This window comes from Montipora foliosa, chromosome 5, assembly GCF_036669935.1.
Source record: "Montipora foliosa isolate CH-2021 chromosome 5, ASM3666993v2, whole genome shotgun sequence".
NCBI lineage: Eukaryota > Metazoa > Cnidaria > Anthozoa > Scleractinia > Acroporidae > Montipora > Montipora foliosa.
The window spans coordinates 30,356,919-30,371,918 of record NC_090873.1 but is presented as its reverse complement, the minus strand read 5'-3'; positions in this window follow the sequence as shown (position 1 = coordinate 30,371,918).

Below are 15,000 nucleotides of genomic sequence, written 5' to 3'. Positions count from 1 at the left end.
TTCAAAATGCTGTATTTTCGAAACAAGAGACGTCACGGAGCTGGAAACGTGAAACACGATTTATTACTTGGTCATCTCTAACCTCCTTTAGATAAAAATTCAGAAGACCTTGCGACTTTGATTTTTGTCTCGAGTGGTTTCCAGAAGGAGGTGCAGTTGAGGGCACAAACTATTGTTAAATTTCAACATCTTCATCTATCTCCACGAGATAGAGGAGGACACTGGCACAGCGCCTCCCTGAAGACATGGGCAATGTTCAATGTATCTTGAATCAGTTTGGTCCTGTGAAAAGAAGCGAAATCACAACTGTTGACGCCAAGCAGGATTGCAACATTTTTCAAACTCCTTTGGAAAGATACACATGAAGATGTAGAGGGTACAGAATGTTAACCTTGACTTGGCTGTGGTATCTGGGTTGGAGCAAATCGCCCTCAGCTGTCACGTTGCCAAGTTGCGGAGTTACTTTAATAATGGGGAACTCTGGTTGGTCTGTTTTTGTGACAAGAATATCACAGCGAGCTCGTATGTAAGTAGTGCCATCAACAAAGATTTGATACGAACGATAGGGAAGCTTCTTTAAGCAAATTCTGGTCGACCACATGCTTTTCCCAGGAAGACGCATAAACACTACGTTACCAACAAATAAAATCCTATTGGGGTTTTTCTCACTGTCGGCCGCTTAATGCAGACTTTTTTTTTTTTTCGCCCGTCACCACCAAAGAAAGCCTGGAACAGGGTAAAATCTTCACAACGAGTGAATGAAAGTCTTGTAAATGAACCAACCATGAATTAATTGTCTTATTGTACATGTACAGTACTAAGGGTGAGTTTTGTTGGGAAAACGGATTTGTGATCTCTCTCGGGTCATATCACCATCAAAGGTGTGTCCAAGAAGTGATTTTCGATCTTAAAGAGGATTGGCGTTCATTTCGGTAAATCCAAATCCCGATTTTTTATTCGATGAATTCTTTGGATTCGCTGGATTTGAAATCCCGGTGAGAGAATCCAAATTCAGACTGCACGGTTTGCGATCTGCACGGTTCAATAGACCTAAGGGAGCTTACGAAACGAGGACGACGACGGCTTCAAAGACTTCATTTAAAAATACAAGATCGCCTTATTCATATCACTACGAAGCTATTTCATGTCGTTTCGATTGCAAAATTAATAGAAACCGTCGAGGATTTAAACTGGTATGAGTGGGTTGGAAGCGTAGAGAGAGAACTGAAAATTCATCTTCATGTGCTAACGTCCTCCACAGAACCTCGAATTTGGTCATTTCACGTCGTCATTTAGGAGATGACGGCAAAGAAATGAACTAAAACGTAAAACTCACGTGCAGAGCGTGCAGAGCCATTGTTTTTGCTCACTAAACCTATTGTTTTCTATCGTCGTCGTTGCCGTCGGCGTCGTCGTTTCGTAAGCTCCCACTAATCGGCAACTCAATCTCGTACCCAATTCAAACCCCTTAAGAATAAAACGTTTTGTTCCAAGTATTTCCATATCATTTAAATATGAAAGATACATTCCGTACACAAAGAATCTTAATCCCGCGAGATTTGAATTGGGTAGATTATTAATGTCGAGTCGATAATATGCTTGTACCAGTTTTTTTCGTTTTGTTTATCACTTAAGTTCGCAAAAAAACCTTTGTCCTTCTTAGGTTTGCATTATTCGATTACTAACGTTTAACTGCCAAATGGAGAAGAAAGATCTACAATCTTCCAAAAAATGGGAGCCTTTTTGCCTTTTTTGCGTAAATGAAGGTAGCAAGCTGTAGTCTCCAATAAACGATCTATTCGAGTTTGCTTAGCAACATCTTGGTTGTATGCTCCGAGGGCACTTCTACAGCTACAATTAGTAATTTCAGCAATGTATCACTTTATAAGTAGTAATTATAAGTTGAATTGTGTAGGTTGGTCATGTAAAGTGTCGCCAGAAGTTGACAAAATGCACTGTAAGTTAAGTATTGTAAAGAATTGTAAGAAGCGTAAGGTAGTGGGTAGTATTGCATGGTTTTGAAAAAAAAAAACGTTCTTTATCTTAAGTATTTTCTACATTTTTCTTTGACCAAAATTGCCGACATTTTTATTTACACGCGTTTTTAGCACTTGGATTCTTGAATGCCGTCGGTAGTTATTTGAATACTGTCGGTTGTCTTTTATATGTGGTCTCATCGATTGAAAGATTGTTATCTAAGTCTACCGCTGATGCTGAAGATGGAACTTACGCGAGTACAACGACGACGGCTTCGAGGAAGTCATTTAAAATATAACTTCACTTTGTTTTGATTATTTCATCAATAATCTAAGGAAAGTGTCTACCAACATTCTCGGCATTTAATTGGCATGAACGGTGTGGTTGTTTGGAGAGAAGATTGAAAATCTATCGTGAGTGCTGACGTGCTCGACGTTACTCAAGTTCAAATTTGTTCACTTCATAAGATGTCAGAACAAGTACGCAAAGAATTTGAGGTGCTTTTGAAGACTTCGGTCATAAATAAATGTAACCCTTCGCTAGAACAGAACAGTAAATCGCATCCAAGCTATCAATATATCAAACAAGCCTACCTCTTCCTCTGCAGACTGCAGAACGCAGACTAATCTTAATTGAGAAAATTGGAGAGTCCTTCTGTTGTCCTCTGTGGTGGTGTCCACTCAACCATCTCGTTGCCGTGTATCGTAAATTTATATAAAAGAACAATGGATGGCCCCGGAGCCAATGAGGTAGAGGTGATATCATGACCGGCCAATGAGAAGCCACTTACGTCATTTAACTACAAAATCAAATCAAGACGGCTATCAGAACGTGTCTGAGCACGCTAAAACCTGTTGTGGAAATAACAAGATACAGCTCATTTGCATCATCGACAACCAATCAAAACACAAAAATACTATTCGGTGATTGGTTCCCAATGACTTGATCGGTCCACCGTGTCTTGAAGGAAAGTAGACATTTAATTCTAAAACGTGCAGCTCTTACTCGTTGAGTTTCATAAGATAGCATCATGTCTGAGGCTCTTCATCAATCTGCATCTACTCGAAAACCCACTCGGCCTTCAAGACCTCCAACCAACAAGAGGAAACCAAACAAGTGTTGATAACTTAAGTGGAATCACTGTGTGAAGCCATTGATACTATGGCAATTGACGTTTTACCCCCCACAGAAGATTCGACCGGCTAAGAGTTACCATTCTGTCTATCAATAGATTGTCTGTCGTTTCGCTACAGCCAACTCTGGCGCCTCTCTGTTGTCCCTCCATTAGATTGAATTCTTTCATCGCAGTTTTTAAAGCTGCGATGTATGAGCCATTTCAGGAACAATGTTAAAGAACATCTGAAAAGCCTTGACGAGTCTAACAAGAGTAAAATCACAGACCAGATTATTGGCTACCACACTGGAGACGGGATATACAACGAAGGAATGGTCGATACTGACTCGCCCGAAATGTTTGACTCCCTGTATGAATCTGTGCGACAGGATTGGGAGAAGAAGTGTCCTACCTTTTTCCGTTGGTTTGACACAACAACATCAATGATCAAACAGGGGATGCTTGCCAACGTAAGAATATCTGCCACAGTAGGCTACCTTCCTAAGAGATTCTACCCGCACAGCTCAGAGAGTACTAATCACGTCATGCAACACAAAGAGAACTACAAGGAAGTGCCTCTCCCAAAATTCGTGCAAGATATGAAACAGCTCAGAGCGGATTATGACGACGAGTTCGTGAAGGCCATAACAGGACGAGGAGAGTACACAATGACGTATACTCACTAAGCTGTCACTACAGATCAGTGGTTCAAAATGACAGTGAAGCAGAGAGATACAAATGTCAGAAAGCTTAGAGCGATGACCATGCATGGCTGAAGTCATGCTGGGGGGAGAGAAGCGCTGTCGTTAATTTCACCTCTTCTGGACTCTTGTTTGTTTCCTAGGCAATTCTGCAAAGCCCTCTTGATGATGTCGTTTTGAGCAATCTATGGAAGAAGGCTGTCAAGATTGTTACCTCCCCAGGAGCAATCCAATCTGCTCCTTTTTCCCAAGCAAGCAAACAGCTGAGAATACATTTCTAGTGGTCAGTGAAAGTGGTTGTGAAAACTTTCACACCGTTTAATGAAATGGCATCGTCAACACTGAGATCAAATGTTCTTTTCGAGGCTTCAAATCTCTTGGCATTTATTCTCATGCTGTAGCCGTATCCGAGAAACAAGGTCTTTTAACAAAATATCTTGATACATACATACATACATACATACATACATACATACATACATACATACATACATACATACATACATACATACATACATAAATACGTTTATTGTAACTCCCAAATTGGGCTTTTCGGTTACAATGTATAACTACAATGTCTAAAAATATATATAAATTGAAAAGAGAAAAAGGAATAATAAATAAACGTTACATTTAAAGGCTACGATCAATTACAAAAGACCTCTGAATATAACTTACAAATTAACTGATCACAAATGTCCTTCACTTAAAAGCTTCTGCGCTAAGCGGCGCCTGAAGCAGTTTACACTGCCCGCAGCTTTCAAATCATTACAATTACTGTTCCAAAGTTTACATCCCCGATATGTAAACGAACGTTGTCCATATGACAGGTGACATAAAGGGATGTGTAAACGATTGCATGATCGCGTAGCCCTAGTATGAATATGAGAGCGAGGTACAAATATATTAGCCACATATTTTGGGACTAAATTATTGACATTTGTATACCATTACAGCATCGTTGAGAAGGAGTCTGTCCTTAACAGTGAGCCAGTTGAGAGATCTTATGCCTTCTGAGATGTGGTCATATTTCCTGAGACCTAACACGATACGCGCAGCAAAATTCTGTACTAATTGGAGTTTCTTTACATTACTTTGAGATGTGTTAACCCATACAGTTGAGCAATAGAAGAGTTTACTAAAAACAAAAGCGTTCATCACTAATAAAAGAGACTTTCTGTCCAGAAGGTGTTTAATTTTACTAATCTGTTTTAATTTAAATAGACAAGAGGTAGTTTTAGCAACGTGATCGTTGTAAGTTAAGGACTGGTCGATGAGGACACCGAGGTCCTTAGCCACAGAAACTGGTGTTATTTCCTTCCGTAAAAGTGAGATTGAAACTGGAGGCAATTTACGCAGTAATTGTGGTACTCCCACGCGTAAAACTTTGGTTTTCTCGGTATTAATCAGTAAGGAATTTTGGCAGCACCATCTACAAATTTCTCTTAGGTCTTCATTCAAACAGCAGAATGCATAGCTTATGTCGGTTGAGTTTACTGTCATCAATGTAACATACAGACTTACAATGGCCTGGAACAGCCAGAAGATCGTTTACATAGATGGTAAATAGTACAGGTCCCAATATATAGAACCTTGTGGAACTACATATTTTAGAGGAAGAGAGGCTGAAACAGCATCCACAATCCGTACTCTTTGGCTACGACCAGACAGGTAACTGTGAAACCACTCCAGGCTAGATGACGTAATACCTATTTGTTGTAGTTTCTGAAGGAGAATATCGTGTCGGATACTGTCAAATGCCTTAGACATATCTAACAGAACAACAGCAGAGACTTCACTCTTATCGATGGACATAAGAAAATCATCTGTTACATGTAAAAGAGCAGTTTCTGCAGAATGAAATTTACGATTGCCACTCTGGTGCTCAGACAACTTCTTATTGGTGGTTATGTAGTCAACAAACTGACGGTGAGCTAGCTTCTCAGACACCTTGGATAGTATAGGCAATAATGAAATAGGTCGGTTGTTACATGGATCTTCGAAACAGCCTGACTTTAATACAGGAACAACCTCGGCCATTTTCCATGCCTTCGGAAATGTTGAGGTACTAAATGAATTATTCATAATGCTTGTAATAACTGATAATATGGCCGGCAAACTGTCCTTAAGGACACGGGCAGTAATTGTATCATGGCCGGGTGCTTTGTTTAAAGACGAGCCCTTGATAACCTTTCCAACCTCCTGTTCTGTAACAGCATGAAACTGAAAATCATCAGGGCATTCATCATGTTTCCGTGTTGCTGGTGGTGGTATTATTGTGGCAGAGTTAAAATCATATTTCGTAGCAAGGTCGTAGGCTTTCTGTGCCGTTAAACGTCCTACGCTAGTGAAATATTCATTAAATTTATCAGCAAGATTGGTTGGATTGTCATTGATGTTTGGTAAGATCTTACTTTTCCTGGGCAAGCAGCGATTGATGATTTTCCAAATCGCGTTTGTATTTCCTTAGCTGTCACTAAGTTCGGACTGAACATGAGCTTTTTCAGCAAGCCGAAGTTCTCTTTTAACTTCCTGTCTAAAAAATTTGAATGCACTCCAACAGAGACGGTCGTTGGTTTTAATGGCTTTTTTGTGCCACTTATCACGACTTTTCATTAGCTGACGGATTTCAGGAGTGACATAAGGGTTTGGTTTTGACCTGATTTTAATCTTTCTTATTGGTGCATGAGCTTCCAAAATGTCGGCAAACAGGATATTAAACGTATCCACTTGGTCTTCAAAATCATCAAAGACAGACATGATATGGAATGGAACTAGTGCTAAGTCATTACAAAACGTTTCCGCATCATATAATTAGTGAAGCTCCTTGTAGTAACATAAGAAGGCTGGACTCTGGGTGTCCTTAGTGTTAATATTACATAAACCAGATTATGATCACTGATAGAACAGGTAAGTACGTCGCTAGAACTGACGATGGAATTGTCTGAAATCATGATCACATCAATGAGAGACGAGTATGCATCCGTAATTCTTGTTGGTTTTGTAACCAGCTGTGTCAAATTAAAGGTAGTAATAAAATCTAGAAGTTGGTTTGCCTCAGGGCAGGAGTGCAGAAGATTGCAGTTGAGGTCGCCAAGTATGACAATAGCGTAGTTCATTAACATAGAATCCACAAAACTTCTAGCTAGGTAGTCAAAGCTGGTTATAGCTAATACATTTGGCGGACGGTAAACATTACAAACCAAAAGAGATTTATGAGCTCTACATCGTACTTTCAGCCAAAGTTGTTGGAAACCATCGGTAGACACAGAAGATAATTCATTTCACAGACGCTTTTAAGCTGGCTTTAACATAAGTGCACAACCCCCCACCTGATTTGGGAAGCCCACGGTCTTGCCTGAAGACTTGATAGCCAGAGATCTCAATACTTTGGTCGGTGACCGATGTATCCAGCCATGTTTCAGAAATGGTAAAGATATCAAATCCATTTTGAATAATGGTATCTTCAACAAGTTGAAATGCTCCCTCGATTTAAGAGATCTGACGTTGAGATGAGCAACCTTCATATTGGACTTTAGTTTCTTTGGCATTCCGATTTTTGAGGAGTTTATTACCTTAGTCGGGCCTGGCAGTGGATGGACATCACTACTTCGAGACAACACCAGAGCGTACGAGTTAAAAGAAGCTGTACAGTTGGCAGAATATGAAGTACTAGTCTGAATAACACGTCGAGTAATATGGCAGGCAAGCAGGACCCCAACGTTGGAAGAAAGAAGAGCAATCCCCGTACGTGCTTCAAGGGACCAATGCCAAGCATTAAGCTTGCAACAACATGACATGCACAATATTCAATTTCCAGCTTCTAAACTCTTGTGGTGTAAACAACCAAACACCCGCAGATTCTCCGAATGATGCTTTGACTGGTGGCACACTTGTCCAGTCTGACGCATAAGTTCCATTGGCACAGTCTGAATGTGATGCTTCAAGATGCTTTCAGCATGGAAGTGATTCTTTTGACGGTGCATTTTCATTTCTGGCAGATCTCCTCAATGATGATCCCGCATCAGTTAGTTTAGCAGGGTCTGCAAATCCTGTACACTGCAATGGAGGATTGCAGGACTGTACTTTGCCTTCAAATGTTTCGGCTTCATCATTTCTAGTCATGCCAGGTACAGTCGACTCCACTATGACCACCTCTTGGGGATCCAAAACAGCCACTTCCATACCGAATGTACATTTGACAGGTTCATGGGGATCAAGTCAATCACACCCCCACCTAATGTACCTATGATGGTTTCATGGCGATCCAAGTCAGCCACCCCCTCGCCAAATGTATCTATGACAGCTTCATGGGGATCCAAGTCAGCTACCCCCTCGCCAATGTACCTATGGCAGCCTCAAGGGGTCCCAAGCCAGCCATGTCACTAGCTAATCAGCCATACCAAGTCGGAAATGTCAGGAAGTGCTTCGGTTGTAGGTGCGAGTTTCTTCCTGCTGTGGCCCCAGATGATCAGTACGTTCTGGTAAGACAAGAGTCTGATTGGTACTGAGAGAAACAAAGTATGAAATGGTTCCTGGGGAGAAAAGCAACCGATATGATCACATGCTACCCCAAGGCGTTTTAATTAATTTTCCAAGTGTTGGGTCTCCACTGATTAGTATACCACTAGATATCCCACTGCCTGTCAAAGTTCTGCTGCAGCATAGCTTCAGCTACATATTTAAACCATCTTTAAATATGTATGTGGCATTTATACTTTTGGGCTTCAACATGTTAGAACAGCAAAAATGACATATGTATTTTATTTTCTTTGGCTATATAGGGAAGTAGGGAGTTTTGAAGTATAAAATACAGGTCGTACACAGTTTTACTTTAAAGAACCTGTACTGACTTTATTCTGCTATTCTAATGGCTTATGGAAAATAACATTTTTCTACATTTACAGGTTCTTTTTTCAATCAGTGTAAAGAAAGACACGTATTTTTCACAAAGCACTTCCATTACATAAAGAATAGTTAGGAGAAGGTTGAGTACTGTTGAAGTTTGAATTTAATTAAGAAACAAACACGTGAAGTAAATTCAAACTCTATAGAGTCAGTTGTAAAAGCATGTAGCACATCAAGTATTGATTGAGAAAGTGTTTGAATTAGCAAAATGCAACTGAGAGGTTATTTGCATCATTTAGGAAAAAAAAATTCACAATAGGGGTAATAGGTTATATCCCTTACAGCATTGATCAGGTCTGCTTTAAGAAACAACTTTTATGTTATTAATTCAAAATATTTAATGCTAAATTTTTAAGATTCGTATTGCTTTTAGTCAGAAGCTATTACAGTGCTTTTTGTTTACCTCATTTAATGGTGCAGATTTTGAAAGCGTGTTCGCTGAACAACTAACTGGCAAAATTTGGAGCTTTGAGTTTTATCCCAAGGCTGTTTATTTTGAGTGTAAGTTTTGGATTTCACGGTCCGCCATTACTCACGTTCAAAACTAACCGATTGGACCTCAGAGGGTTGGATCTAGAGAAATTGACGTCATTTACTCACTAGCTTAAAATCTCAGCGTGTAAACGCAATTTATTATATATGCAAAAACACAGGTTTAAAAGTCTGAAAGCCCGAAACTCCCGTGCTGCATATTAATTCAGCGGCGTACACACGCATTGCATTCTTAAACTAGTGATTCTTTGACGTCATTTTCTCCTCGACCCAGCTCTCTCAAGATTTTAAAGTTAGTAATGGCGGACCAATAAATAAGAAAATTTCAGTTAAAATAAACAGGTGTCTTTTTAAAATCAGAACTTAAAACTTGGTTCAGTTAGTGTTTAGTTAACATAGTTTTGAAATCCAAAGAAAAAAAAGAATTGTTTTTTTGGCCGTAGTACCACTTTAGTGCGTTCGATTGACCGTATTCCGGAATAGGAATACATGGAATATAAGTTAGAAATCCTTCGTTTTTAAGGAGATTCACATTAAAATTGTCAAATTTCTGCTAAAATGATATTTAAACATATTTTTATTATTCTTGCTGCTTTGAAACGCGCCAAACATACCGTCTTAATCATCCCTCCACATATTCTTATTCCGGAATAGGGTAAATCGAACGTGCCCTTATTCTGTTGTCAGAATTTCACAGATCTAGTTTCAAGAGAAACGTGTTGTTCACTATCTCCTCTGGCTGTTCCAAATGACAGAATTGAAGATACAAAGTGATTTGGAACTAGTGATAGTGTCTAGTTCTAAAAACCAACACTACCAACCTTGATGGAAAGATTATTCGCTCGTACAAGGAAGAAGCTTAATGGTGAAATACTGTACTTTTCTTTAGATCTTTACATGTTGGGATTTGTTTAACTGATATATGCGGAGTTTTAAATGACAGTTGTTTTTCTATTTTTTTAAACAGTAACTTGTGTCGCTTAAAATGATTTCTTATGAAATGGAAAAACATTGTCTAAGAAGGAAAATGCTATTTATTGCAATAAAAGATAATTAATTTTAACCTGGGTTGGTAGACGCAATATCTTTCATATTTTAGCATGTCTTCAAAGCTCTTTTGAGGGCCTTTCTAAGATGACAAATATTGACTTAAAATGAAATATTATTTAAAAGTTCTGTCCATGTTTGATTTCTCTATTGTTTACATGCAAGTTTATGGATCGATACAAAGATATGTTCCTGATGTTATTTTGGGTTACGGTAAGCAGATATCTGCATGTAGTAATTTGCATAACTAGGCTGTTTATTACGTTTCCTACCTCATTTCTGTTACTCTAAGCTGTTACCTCCTCGCTACTTATCTGCTAATAATGATGTTGGGCAATGCAAACACCAACATACACAAACTCCGCCAAAAGATGCACATTTCAGGAAGGAAAAAAAGAGAATCGTCAAAACAAATGGTACCAACCATTGCAGAAACGTATAGGAGACCCAGGAGTTCTTTCTGCATCACACAGCTTCAATGTAGCACAATGACCTCTGTGGCTACCATTCCTGTACAGACATCATTACGTATGTATTACAGCTATGCAATGATACATATTTGCCCAAAGACTCTCTACAAGTCAATAATTTTCGATGGAGTAGAAGTAGTAGTAGACCTTGTAGAATGCTGCTGTTGCATCAAGTTGCCTTGCCTTGCGTTGTGCCTTGTTTTCTACATTTGAAGTAGCGATACACTTTGGTAATGGAAGAGTCGTTGTCCTCTTGATATAATAACGGCGTTAGACAATGGTGAGGATCGGAGGGTGAACTCGTAACTGCAACCCCGGCAGAAGCCAAGGAAAGGCATGACATATCGAATAGCCAGTACCAGCTCTACGAGAAATGTAATAATCACTGCCTGTATCCACTGCAGTCAGCATTGATGCGTCGATCGACGCGCGTCTAACGAGCCCCAAAGAACTGGCAAAATCCAGCGACTTTGGCACTCTAAAGGAGGACACGATAAGATACCAAATCGTTGAAGAATGCTCTCCCAAACTTTGACTGAGCAGAAACTGCTTCATCAAGAAGACCTTACATGACCTCAAAACGACGAAAATCGCCCGGAGTGCAGAGTACAAGAAGCCCGATTGCCATTACAAGGCACCAAAAATAGCCCAATTCAAATAGACCATATGCACGCTTCTCACGGATTACCAGCGAAAACGTTCAACTGCTACAGATGTGGTGGGACAGATGGACACAGGTCTGATGAATGCGGCCGGAAATGAAATCTATGGGTAAGAAATGGCGAAATAGTTGCACACTTTCAAAGGGTTTGGTGAAGTGCAGAATACCCAGCAAGTCGAAGCAACGCTTCCTCGTTCCAGTTACTTAGCTACTAATTATAAGTGGATAAATGAGTGAGCGACTGAGCGAGTACGCTGTTAAGGAGCAAATCCATAAACTGTGGCCACGTACTGTACGCGGCGACTCCTTGACTACCTGGCTATAAGGTTCCGCGGTTAAGCGCCCCTCTTTGCTATTTGGCTACGTGCCTCATCGTTTTTGACGCTTTAAAAACGTGGTATAACATGAGATTTTTTGCCATTGTTTGAAGTTAGCCATATAGCCACGTAGCCGTGTAGCCACAGTTTGCAGGTTTGCCCATAACAAAGTAGTAACATAGCCACGTAGCCGCAATTTTTTCAAGTGTTTTAGAGTGCACATGGCTGGGTAATCTACAGTTAAGCCGGAAGAAAGGAAAAAGAAAGGAAACTTCTATCTACATATATGAGGGTCCGCAGCTTGAAGTCAAAACCTGGTAACTGTCTTGAAGTTAAGGCAGCTTAAATGACGAGAGGAAAGAGCAACCGCAATATTGACAGTTGGTTCCTTCCTTATACAAGACCGTTTGGGCGAAGTTTTGTTGTATACACAGTACAAAGTGTCACGCGACTGTTTATTTTTATTTTTATCACAGTGTTAAAACACTGTGATATAAGGTGTTTGTGGCTTCCTTGGTTTGTCTGGCTTTGACCACCGTCTTTGTCTGTTCCAATACCTCTCCTTGTTTCGATCTCGTCCTCTAATAAAGAAAAAATTCAAAATTTACAAAAATTGATGCATACTTAGAAATTTCTGTTGGTTCAGTTGACGTACTGTGCACCACGTACTGAGAAATCTAAGCTTACAGATATCGTTTTCATGACGAATTCTTTTGTGAGTGCAATCCTCACTATCGGTGACATCACTCTCGCTTTCAGATCTCGATGGTAACTGTACACAGGGGCACCCAACGACCAATTTGTTGTAAAATGTATTATTATACCCCAGTTAATGAAAATAAATGTTATTAAAGCATTTTCAGGTGTTTTTCAGTGTTGCTGGGAAAACATTATCTGTTCCTTTTTCCCAGCAAGACACATAAGAAATTTTCCAGCCAGCTAGATAAAATTGGTTGGTTTCCCAGCCAGCTGATCAAATTTATTTCCCAGCCAGGAATTCCGTGCGCTTTCAAATCCCTCGATCCAAAACGACCGAACAAAAGCGACAAAACCGGGACAAAACAGGTTTTTTTCCGCAAGCGTAATCACTCTGACCAGCCGTCGTATGTTTCTGACTACTCTCTGGGAGAGGGAAGGGGCTCTTTTTTTTTTTTTTTTTCAGTCGTCCTCAGTCTTCAGAGTTTCTACAGCCAGCTCGGGTTGAAATGCTAGAAAAAGTCAGCAATTCCCAGGCAAAACCTCTATCAATAACAAAATTTCCCAGCCAGCTCATCGAAACACCTGTATTTTGCCAGCCAGCAAGATTCCTCTTGGAAACAGATAATGTGAGGAACAGATTCGTTGGGTGCCCCTGTGTACATTTTGTTGCTCAGCATCCACGTTGCTTTCTCTATTAGCGTTCGGTCTGGCGAATAAAAATGCAGAAGGCAATAACTGGCCACGACCCATAAATCTGATGGTATTTTGTTTGACAAAACTAAGCTGATTTGGAAGAGTAGCAAGTAAGTAAAGTAACAAAAAAATAATCAAAACAAATTTTGAGAGTGAGTCCTGGCCTGGAAGCTGGGAGCAATGACTGGTATTTTTTTAAAAACAGCTGCACATTTTTGAAGCGAAGAAAGGTGTGCATGTCTTTAGCCTGAGTGGCAGGTGTTACTATTTTGAAAGGAAAGGGATAATTTCAAAACAATGGTATGTCAGTTCATTCTTTGAATTTAAACATCTGTTCTTCTGAAATTTCTGGCCCCTTTTCAGCAAAAGAGTTACCTTTCGAGAAATGCTGAGCGTAGTTGCGCAAACGACAATTTAAAGTCATTGTCGTGCTTGAGAATAGACTGCAAGTAGTCTCTTATTTTTCTTTGACATAGTAGAGCGCGCGATTGCGAGACACGCCTCGCTTTTACCACCAATTTGCCTAAAATAATTTCAACCGTCGTGCGTGGCTCTTCGAAAAGAAGGACGACTGCTCGTGGTCTAGCTCGAGAACTGATTGATGTTTTGTAGAAGCATGAAAAAAGAGACATATGAAAGATCTACATTCACAGTGAACCAAAAATTTATTTGTTTTCTAGGGAGAAAACGTTTAGCATTATTGAGCAGCAGAGGCTTACGTTGGTTATGAACTTTTATGAATTTTAAGAACGACTGTGTTTCTTTAATATTTTTAAAAGTTTTTGACATTAGCTGATTTAATTTAGGGGGTTCGATCGAACCAGCCTCAGAAAATCGTAATTGCATAAGACGCAAGTGCAAGAACTACGAACTGGGTCAATCTGTCTGTGGACAGAAAGCACCATTTAGGGACGGACTATTAGAAAAGTGATGGAGGGGGGGGGGGGAGAGGGTGCGGAAAATGCAAAAAAAAATCATGCAAGGGAAGGTGACTGAAAAAAAATCGTACAGAGGAAAAGTGATGAAAACAAATTCCTGCAGCCGAGAAGTTCCGGGCAGCGACTTTATACTGCAGTCTTATTGGTCCTGGTGGAATTACCATTACCCTGATTATCTCTACAATTAGGAAAACGGAAATCTTTCTCTTTCCAGGCTGATATATTTTGAGCACAGAAACCTCATTAGCAAAACACCCTTGCAGAAAAACCCTTGTGATTAACCATGGTTTTAAAGTGATAGAACTGCGGGCTACCCTAAACAACCATTATGCTCGATTAATTTGCATGTAAGCAAGCATGTACTGAGTTTTGAAAGCCTCGACATATAGGAATGATTTCTTAATTAAAATGTGTAAATGAAGATTGTGCAGACAGATGGACACACACATGTTAAACTGTAACACTTCTTGCATTCTGCTTTGCTTCATTATTATTATTTATACAAGAATAATAAAATTGATGTTTTGTTTTTAAACTTTGCCCATATAAATACAAACATTTTTCTACTGCTTTTTGGTCCCAGTGGGATCGGTATTCAATAGCTGAGTTATTCTGTGCCATTTAATAGTAAACAGTTCAATGCTTCACTAAAAGCGTATTTGATACATCAAAGCCAGTCATGAATTCATTTCATTCCAAGAATGAATTTTATTACAAGGGTGATGAATGAATAAGATTTATAATATTTCACTAAACATCAATTTAAAAATGTAATGCAAGGCCATTTTAGGCAACAGCACTATATATAAACTATTTTCAACTTGGAAGTGTCTGAGATTTCAAATGTACTATAAAATTGACATAATAAACCTATTAAATAAACTTTGTCCAGAGGTGGTGGATAAATGCTTTTATATATAATCTCTGATTGGCCAATTTTTTTTTTACTGTATACCTTTTAATTGAGGTGTCTCGTGTCCGGT